This window comes from Physeter macrocephalus, chromosome 5 (assembly GCF_002837175.3).
Source record: "Physeter macrocephalus isolate SW-GA chromosome 5, ASM283717v5, whole genome shotgun sequence".
In the NCBI taxonomy this organism is placed as follows: Eukaryota; Metazoa; Chordata; class Mammalia; order Artiodactyla; family Physeteridae; genus Physeter; species Physeter macrocephalus.
In genome coordinates, this window is record NC_041218.1 from 36,385,733 (window position 1) to 36,396,242 (window position 10,510).

Genomic DNA, 10,510 nt, shown 5'->3' on the forward strand with positions numbered 1-10,510 from the left:
TCCGGGAAGATCCCACATGCCGCGGAGCGGCTGGGCCCGTGAGCCATGGCCGCTGGGCCTGCGCGTCTGGAGCCTGGGCTCCGCAAAGGGAGAGGCCACAACAGTGAGAGCCCCGCGGTACCAAAAAAAAAAAAAAAAAAAAAAACTGATTGAAAGGCAGTTAATATCAGGTTCCAGTTCTGGTTGACCTTGCTGTGGAGACAAAGATCAATTGCTCTGGGATAGAATCTTACCAAGGAAGCCTTTATCCAAATGAACACAGAAAGGGGACAATTCCTGGATAAAGAATTCCAATGCTGACTCAAAAGCCTCCATTAAGCAATGAAAACTCTCCCACAACACTCCAATGGCACATATTTATATTACATCTATTTTTTTAAGGCTCTTCAAATATCTCGGTATCTATAATATTGCACCCCTTTCCAAGTTAGGGATTTGATTACCAAATTTATATTTTCCAGAAAAGAATTTAAAACAAAATGTAAATGTACTTCACTAGAAATAATAGTATGAAGCTGAATCATACTAAATTGTCTAGATTTGACCAAATTTGACCCACACAAATGAAAATTTCATATGCTTAAATAGAACTCAGATTTTTTCTCAGACATATTCTGTCTCTGTAAGAGTAAGAATTAGTTAAATTGCCCAATCCCTGATATTTACTTCCTGCCACATTGATTCAAATATGTTGAATTGCCTGGTGCAAGGGCCCTTTGCTTGTCGATGTTGCTACAATTAAATTAGCCTTAGAGTTTGTATGTCTCTGAGTTACTGTGAAATTTTAGAGCTGAAGAAAACTTGAAGATATTCTAGTATACTCTCTTCATTTTAAAAATCATAAAGCAAAGGTCCAGAGGTGAAAGCAGGATCAAACAGCTAGTTAATAAAACTCTGATTATTATTATTTAACTATTTCATGTTTCTAAACATTCAATGACCCTCCTTCCTTACTCCACAAAAGACATTTTTGCCACACACCCCCATCTTTTTATGTTTTTTTCATATCCATCAAAACTGACATACTCCACAAAAGACATTTTTGCCACACACCCCCATCTTTTTATGTTTTCTTCATATCCATCAAAACTGACATGGCTCAGTGGTACCTTTCTTTGGATATCAGTACAGTATTACAGATGGTTAGCTGTCATGTCATGTCCACTGTAATACACAGGAGAAAAAATGTCTGATGACTTGTTTCTCTTGAAAGAGTCTATAATATTTCTTCAATAATGTAAAGAGGTTCATCACTGTTGATTGCAAGTGTTCATCATAGAAAAACTGATGGCAGGAAGTGCTAACACAAACCACAGTTTATGATGTTTTTCAGGGTTAATAATCTTCAGGAACTCCTAGGGGAGCAAAAACCACTCCTAGGGGGCCTTCACTATATTCTTAAGAAATAAAGGCTATGAGACAAAATATAACCTCGATTTTTTTTAAGCTACGAGCAAAACAACACTATATCAAGATCCTGCATCACTGTAGATTTTTATTTAGTTTAACAACTACATGGCTCCAGTAACCATCGTAGCTGACCCAAACAATGTACTGAAGTGGTTGATTGTCACAAATCACATAAAAGTTCAGTCATTTATTCTCTCCTCCTTCCCCTCCTGCTCCTCCTTTGGGTTCTCCTTCTGTATCTCCCCCTCCTTTTCCTCCTTCATTTTCTTCCCTCTGCTGTGATCTTTGTTACCACCCTCACAATAACAACTTCCAAAATTCCCCATAGATGTTTCTCTTCTAAGCTCTAGGTTTATTCAATTGCTTAATGATAGCACCATTTGAATTGTGAAAAGCTACCAACTTGCCCTCTTCACTCCTTGGCCAGCTACTCCTTATGCAGTCTGATTAATGGTTAATGACACCTTAATCCACCCAGTTCCCAAAGCCAGAAGATGCCACCTCCTCCATCTTCTTATATCGAAGCAGCGTTAGGTTTTGTTCACTGTTACCTATTTAATCTTCCATTGTCCTCTTCCATCGATCCCCATTTCTTACCTGGTCATTCTTTACTACTTTCTCATCACCTTCCTGCTTTCAGCTGCTCTTTCAGTTCATCCTCCTCACTTCTTTCTAAAACATACCTAATATGTATATGTATACCTGATTCATTTTGTTACACAGCAGAAACTAACACACCATTGTAAAGCAATTATGCTCCAATAAAGATGTTAAAAAAAACTATAAGAAATAAAACAAAACAAAAAAACATACCTAAAACACGTCACTTAGAATTATGCCAAGCTTCTCTATAGCTAATGGAATTTAATCTTAAATTCTATAGTCTGACATAGCAAATATGTCTGGCAAGTATGAGATAGCTAATAATCTTTTTTGGAATGGATGAATGAATGCATGCCCCAGATAAATATATTTTAGATGTTAAGTATATTCTGTCAGACGTTGTCGGATATATTTTTAGCTGTGTATCATTTTCAGCAAATTTTAAGTCTACTTTGCTACCCAATCATTTGGCTAAAATAGTAAAGTAATAACCAAAGATTTTCATTATTTTTATATGAAAGAACTTACCAGACAGATATAAAAGTATATTCAACCTTGTATTCAAATTCCCAACTGTACTGTTTAATGGCTCAACAAATATTTACATACTAAGCACTGTGGTAGGTATTCTGAGATCTAAAGATATATGAGATTAGGTCTCTGCCCAGAGCTTATATTCTAGTAAGAGATATAAGATATACAAAAGTTTATTTCAATAAAACATAAATTTCAATACAGCATAAGACAGAGGTATATACAGGATACAGTGAAACCAGGGAAAATACTTCTTAAGGCTATTTTTTTGTTTGTGATGAAAACTTAAATAAATATACCTTTTAATCAAAAATTTATAATCAAATAGCAGCTTCAGAAAACATAATTTTTTGATAAAATTGCAAAGTTGTGGTAAAAACATGGTTAAATCAAAGACAATGGAGGGTTTAACAATTGTGAAAAGGTATCAGGCAATCCCTTGAATTATCTCATAGTACTCTTAAATACAGAATGCACTTTTATGGAAAGACTACTTCTAATTTGTCATGATTTCACTCCAGGAAAAGAGTTTTATAATAGATAGAAAAGAAAGAAAAAGCAAAAGAAAGTAAAAAGAACTGAAAAGAAAGTAAGAGAACATAAATATTTGGAGTTTAGAAGGGATTCACGTGTTTACCTCTCTTATCAGCCTCTAACTCTGAAGTGAGGAAAGCACCTGATCCTGGGCCAATATGGTTCCCTGGGGACAGTCACAGGAAATTCCTGATTGGTGGGGGAAATCTGTTTCCCCCACCAATCACCTTTATCTGCCTCATCAAGGTGCATGCTGGTTTCCTTATGTCCCTCTTTTTTTAACACCACTCTCACCTCATTAAATATAGTATTAGGCAATACTTTCCCAGTTATATACTACCTCCTCTCTAAGTTCTTCCCTCCACCCACACAATTCTGATTCTTTTTCATTTTAACTCAGGAAAACATTTCTCACTAATTCTGTCTCTTTTTTTTTCTTTCTCCCTCTCTTCCAAGAAAACACACAAGTGCACATACACACACACACACACACACACACACAAAATCATGGTAACATGCTTAAAAGCAGAACTAGTGATATAAGAAATCAAAGAACAGGGAAATTATCATGAAAATAGAAAAAAACTAAAAACTAGTACTATTAGCTTCTGAAAGTTCCCATATAAAGGAGCAGTGAAACAGACAGTTATACCCCTCTGTGAGTTAAATCAATACAATCCAATTGGAAAGCAATTTGGCAACTTGTGTTGAGGCTTTTTAAACTAGTCCCATAGCTAGACAGCAATCCAAAAGAAATGATCTGAAATACAGATGGAAAAGCTTCATGCAAAAGCTGTTTATCATAGAATTATTTACAATAGTGCATATTTGGAAACAATACAAAAGTCAACAATATATAATGTAGTCTAACCACTAAAACAATATTATGAGATGTTTTAACAACACATAAAATGTTTTAGTTATATCACTTGGTGGAACAATAGTATATAAAAATATAAAAAAAGGCCCGAAAGAAACATACCATTTTGATACTGCTCTCTAAGCCGGCCCACAATGACCCCTACCCTCCTGAGACTCACACTCCTGTGTAGTCCCCTCCCACGCTGTTTCAGGCTCCATCTATTTGGTATAAGTGATGGTATGTCACAGTTGAGCTTGGGTTATAAAAGACTATGTGACTTCTGTCTAGGGCTCTGGATCTGTCCCTTAGGTCACTTGCTCAGGCAAGCTGCCATGCTGCCAGCAGCTCTGTGGAGAGGCCTATATGGTGAGCAAGTGCTGTCTTCGGCCAACAGCCAGGGATGAAGTGAGGCCTGCCAAGAACCATGAGAGTGAACTTGGAAGCAGATTCTTCTTTCCCAATTAGGACTTCTTGAAATGACTGCAACCCTGGCCAACAACTTGATTACAACCTCATGAGTGAAACTGAACAAGAACCACTCAGTTAAACCACTCCTGGATTCCTGACCTTCAAAAACTATGAGCTAAAAAAATGTTTGTTGACATAAAACTGTTAAGTTTTTTTGGGGGGGAGGGGGGATTTGTTACACAGTAATAGATGGCTAATATAAACAAGATAAGAAAGGTTATATTTAAATAATAGAATTTCAGGTGATTTTTTTCCCTATTTTTCATATTTTCAAATCCTCTGCAATGAAGATTAATTACGTTATAATTGGGAAAAATACTTTATTAAATAACTATTTTAAAAATTATGTTTGAAAAGACAGTGCCCTAAAGTACCTTTTAGAATTGCTACAAATTTAGTTCCCCCAATCGACATTCTCTAAGAAAACTGGATTTATCTCAAACGTAGGACATAAACATAAAATTACATTTCAATTTTCCTTTGTACTTTATTTACTAAAGAGAGATATAGAGTAGTATTTTACATTTTGTTAATACAATTAAACAGCATATCCACATATGATAAGTATCTTTCATGAATTAGCAGGGTATCTGAACACCATTCACAACACTGTTTCTGAGAAAATGCATTCCAAGTTTTATACAACTCACTTACAATGTAGTCTATTTTAACTTGGTATCTTCCTATACAGTTGGCCCTTCATAAGTAACCTTGGGTTCCATATCCTCAGCTTCAACCAACCGTGGATTGAAAATATTTGAAAAAAATTTCAGAAAGTTTCAAAAAGCAAAACTTGAACTTGCCTCTCAACTATTTACATAGCATTTACACTGTATTTACAACTACTTACATAGCATTTACAATGTATTAAGTAATATAGATATGATTTAAAGTATACTAGAGAATTGCATAGGTTATACGCTAATATTACCCCATTTTATATAAGGAACTTGAGCACCCTTGGATCTTGGTATGTGCAAGTGGTCCTGAAATCAATCCCCCTCAGGGACTGAGGGACATCTGTACATGCCAATCAAAAAATCACACAGGTAAAAGACCTTTTAAGCTTTGATTATAGTGAACAGCATAAATGTTAAAGTACTTTCAGTCTTATTCCAGGTAAATGAATAAAAACAAACTGTGAACTGATAAAGTTAAGACTAGATTCTCACTTCATATTTAATCATAAGAAACAATGATTGTCTCTTGAGGTTTTCCTAATTAGGTTATAGCACAGTTACAGCAGTTGAGTAGAGAAGGTCAATGCAAGTTTTAAATTAGTTTAGCAAAAATTAGCAAGTCAATAAGCATGTTTTTATCAAATTACAATAAACATGCTAAAACAAATGGATTGCCTAATCTGTTAATAATTATGCCTTTTCTCTTCATAGTATAAAAACCTCAAATAACAATTTTATGCTCAGTTGATTTCTCAAAAAGTTTAAGTCATTAAAAACCATAAAAGTCATTTTTGGATTTTATAATATTTTTTATATAATCAATTTTTGATTACATCTAGATTGTCTTATGGATTTAAACATTGATAAAATAGGTACATTAAATAATGTTCATAACATAGGAATATGCAGTGTGGGTATACTATTTAGTTCTGTTGATAATAACTATGAACATCAAGTGCATTGTTGAGTTTACTTCAGCAAACTATTATATAGAATATTATCATTGTGTTCATGATCATAAATACATATAGTTCCTCCCATAAGAATATATCATAAGTATTAGACAGATAATTTTCTGCTGAAGCAAGATTTCATTTCCTTATCCAAAGATTCTCACATTTTCTGACTTATTTTTTGAAGTTAAAAAATCTTTTCATTACTTCTATGATCCTTTGTCCATCATGTTGTTGATTCATCTTCTATAACAATTCTCTTTTCCACCTCTTCACTAAATTCTGTGAATCAGGATCAAAGACAAAGATGTCTGAACTGGTGAAAGAAATGTATGATATTTTAACCAATTGAAGAAAACTCCTTGATACCATCCATGTTTTTTTCAAATAACTAGGTCATTAAGGATTATAAATCATAAAGAATCTTTGTTAGAAAAAAATCGAGTATCCATTAAGCAAAAAGTCCATGCCCATTAGTCTATGATCCTATATGGAATCAAATTCAGGTAATTTATTTTCAGATAAGAGATATGAAAACTCTATGTTGGGACATAATACTGAGGAAAAGACACGAAAACGAACCACCGAAGGCAACTTGACCCCTAAAATAGGGTTAGTAAGATGAGCTCTACCTCACAGATTTTAGCAGGGAAATGTGGTGAGCAAATGTAAGACTTTCAAAGAAAAGGAAGTTCATACAGCTGTTTGTGAGAATTAGATAAACTGTGGTCATAAAATATAGACCCTTTTACTTCCTGAATTCAATTCAGTTCATTTCAGCAAATATTTATTGAGTCTACATTATTTGTCTGTCAATATTAACATCTTAGAATCATAATCTTTAGGTTAGATAAGGGCTTAGAGGTCACCTAATCCAAGATTCTTCCCAAGGAAGGAATTTGGATTTGAATTTTTGTAACGAAGTGATATTTCTTGGAGACTTTTTATTAAGAATAGTCAGGAAATAAGAGTCCAGAGGTGGCTGGCTTCCCAAGTTTTTTCCAAAAATTCTTGCATTTCAATGAGTAAATGTCTTCAGTGCATTTTTTATTGCATATTGAACAATTTACCTCTTGACATTTGTAGCCTAAACTGAAGCTGAACATACTTATTTCTTGGAAATAAGTATGCTTCCTGCTTCCCCCAGGCAAACCTAGACTCCCTCCTGTCAGTTTCCTAAAGGTTTACTTCTTCCTAGAGGTTTATCCTGGAGCTAACTCTTCATCCCTCTAAAATAAAGTCTGGAGTCAGACTCCCCTTAGGTGATCTTGCTTTTGCATTGCTTCTTCATTGTTGGCTTTGGATATAGCATAGGATACATACTTTGGTTGCCTTGCTTAGCAACCATCCTTAACTTTACACTGATTATTTGAGGGCAGTCCTTAATTCCACAATAATCAAGTTCATCAAGGATTTGATACCTCATCTTTGACGAGTAATCATCAAAGATGCTTCTAATGTCAAGAGCTGACTCAGCTGGAAGAGAAGACAAATGCTGAGCACATTTGTTGGAACAGGCCTACTAGTCCAGTTCTTTCCTACGGCAGAACCTCAGGAACTGCTTCCCTGAAAATATTCTGGGCTGCAGACCTTTGCAGTGGGTGCTTAAGTTTCCTTACCTTGCTCATTCTATAGCAGTGCTTTTCCTAAGGTACTCACTGGCAAGAGCAAATCATCTTGAGGTGGATATACAGAACAATCAGGTACATTTGCTTCTCCACATATAAGTTAGTTGCTAAACATTAAGATGAAATCTAAGGAGCTTGTAAGATGCATGATCTGAGTGGAGATTAGGTGGGGCAGCCTCAGTTAAAAGTGTTTTAGGGAATACTCCGGCGGTCCAGTGGTTAGGACTCCTCCCTCTCGCTGCAAGGGCCCGGGTTCAATCCCTGTTGGGGAACTAAAATCCCACAAGCCACGCAGCACGGCCAATAAAAAAGTGTTTTACACAAATCCTGTCTTTACCATTCATAACCATTAAACAGAATAGGTGACACTATTATTTTGCCAACTACAGTCAGACTTCCCAACCTGCGGATATGGTGGGCTGACTGTACTATGCTACTTTATATAAGTGACTTGAGCATCCTTGGATTTTGGTATCTGCTGCGTCCTGGAACCAAACTTCCCTGGGTACAATATTGAGGGATGAATGTGTAGACTTAGACTTCTAAAATACAAACTGAGAAACACATGTAAAAAGAGAGATGACTGAACATATTAAATCTTGAATATTGTTTTTTGAATAATGATAGAAACAAAAAAAATCACCACGAAAAATGGTTCACCTCAATTAGAGAGATTTGAGATTAACATATAATAGGCATAAAAAATGCACTGAAAAAGTATTAATCAATTGATTTTATGTTGCAAATTTTAAAATCACATAAGGAAAGTATATTACTAATACATTTTCATTTTTCTTCTGTGTATTCTGACATTTTCTATAAACTAAATCTATTTTCAGTTTTTGATTATTGATTCTGGTTTTGGTAGATTTCTGACTTTCGTGAAAGGTAATAAATTTATGGGTGTTTATTGATGTTTAAATGATAACACAGCTAACTTTTGTAATACTTATTTAAAGTAACCCGGTTACTTATTAGATTGGCCTTTCTTAGGATAGGTTTAAATTTTTTTTTTGGTTTCTTTTTTTTTTAATCGAAGTATAGTTGATTTACAATGTTGTGTTAGTTTCAGGGGTACAGCAGAGTGATTCAGTTATACATATATATCTATCCATTCTTTTTCCGATTTTTTTCCCTTATAGGTTATTACAAAATATTGAGTATAGTTCCCTGTGTGATACAGTAGGTCCTTGCTGGTTATCTATTTTATACATAGCAGTGTGTACATGTTAATCCCAAACTCCTAATTTATCCCTCCCCCGCTTTCCCCTTTGGTAACCATAAGTTTGTTTTCTATGTCTTGTTTTTTATATCTGTTTTGTATATAAGTTCATTTGTTATCATTCTTTTTTTTTTTAGATTCCATATATAAGTGATATCGTATGATATTTGTCTTTGTCTTATTTCACTTAGCGTGATAATCTCTAGGTCCATCCATGTTGCTGCAAATGGTATTATTTCATTCTTTTTTATGGATGAGTAACATTCCATTGTATATATGTACCATATCTTCTGTATCCATTCATCTGTTGATTGACGTTTAGGTTGCTTCCATGTCTTGGCTGTGGTAAATAGTGCTGTAATGAACAATGGGCTGCATGTATCTTTTTGAATTATGGTTTTCTGCAGATACGCCCAGGAATGGGATTGCTGGATCACATGGTACATCTATTTTTAGATTTTAAGGAACCCCCATACTGTTCTCCATAGTGGCTGTACCAATTTACATCCCCACCAAGTATGTAGGAAGTTTCCCTTTTCTCCACATCCTCTCCAACATTTATTATTTGTAGATATTTTGATGACGGCCATTCTGACCAGTGCGAGGTCATACCTCATTGTACCTTTGGCTTGAATTTCTCTAATAATTAGGGATGGTGAGCATCTTTTCATGTGCTTGTTGGCCATTTGTATATCTTCTTTGGAGAAATATCTATTTAGGTTTTCTGCCCATTTTTTGATTGGGTTGTTTGTCTTTTTTTATTTTTTAAACGTCAGTTCATTGGTTTGTTTATTTATTTATTTTTGGCTATGTTGGGTCTTTGTTTCTGTGCGAGGGCTTTGTCCAGTTGCGGCAAGCGGGGGCCTCTCTTCATCGCGGTGCACAGGCCTCTCACTATCGTGGCCTCTCTTGTTGCGGAGCACAGGCCCCAGACGCGCAGGCTCAGTAGTTGTGGCTCACGGGCCTAGTTGCTCCGCGGCATGTGGGATCTTCCCAGACCAGGGCTCGAACCTGTGTTCCCTGCATCGGCAGGCAGATTCTCAACCACTGTGCCACCAGGGAAGCCCGGGTTTTTTGTCTTTTTGATTTGGGTTGTTGTATTGAGCTATATGAGCTGTCTGTATATTTTGGAGCTTAAGCCCTGGTCAGTCCCATTGTTTGCAAATATTTTCTCCCATTCTGTAGCTTGTCTTTTCATTTTGTTTATAGTTTCCTTTCATATGCAAAAGCTTTTAAGTTTAATTAGGCCCCATGTGATTATTTTTGTTTTTATTTTCGTTTTTATTTTCATTACTCTAGGAGATGGATCCAAAGAGATATTTATTTACTAGGTAGACATTTGAAGAATACCTCGAAAATGGAGTGAGCTATTTCTTGGACAGAAGCACCAATATAAACCAAAATGATAGTTTACTATACTAAAAATAAATGTGTGAATTGGACTTCCTCAAAACTTAAAGAAAAGCTTTGTTCTTCAAAAAACCTGTTAGAAAGGCATGAAAAGATAAGCTGTAAACTGGGAGGAAGTATTGGCAACCACATATCTGAAAAGAGATTTGTATCTAGAGCATATAAACTATCCTCAAAACTTAAAAGCGAAAAAAAGAAAAGGAGGG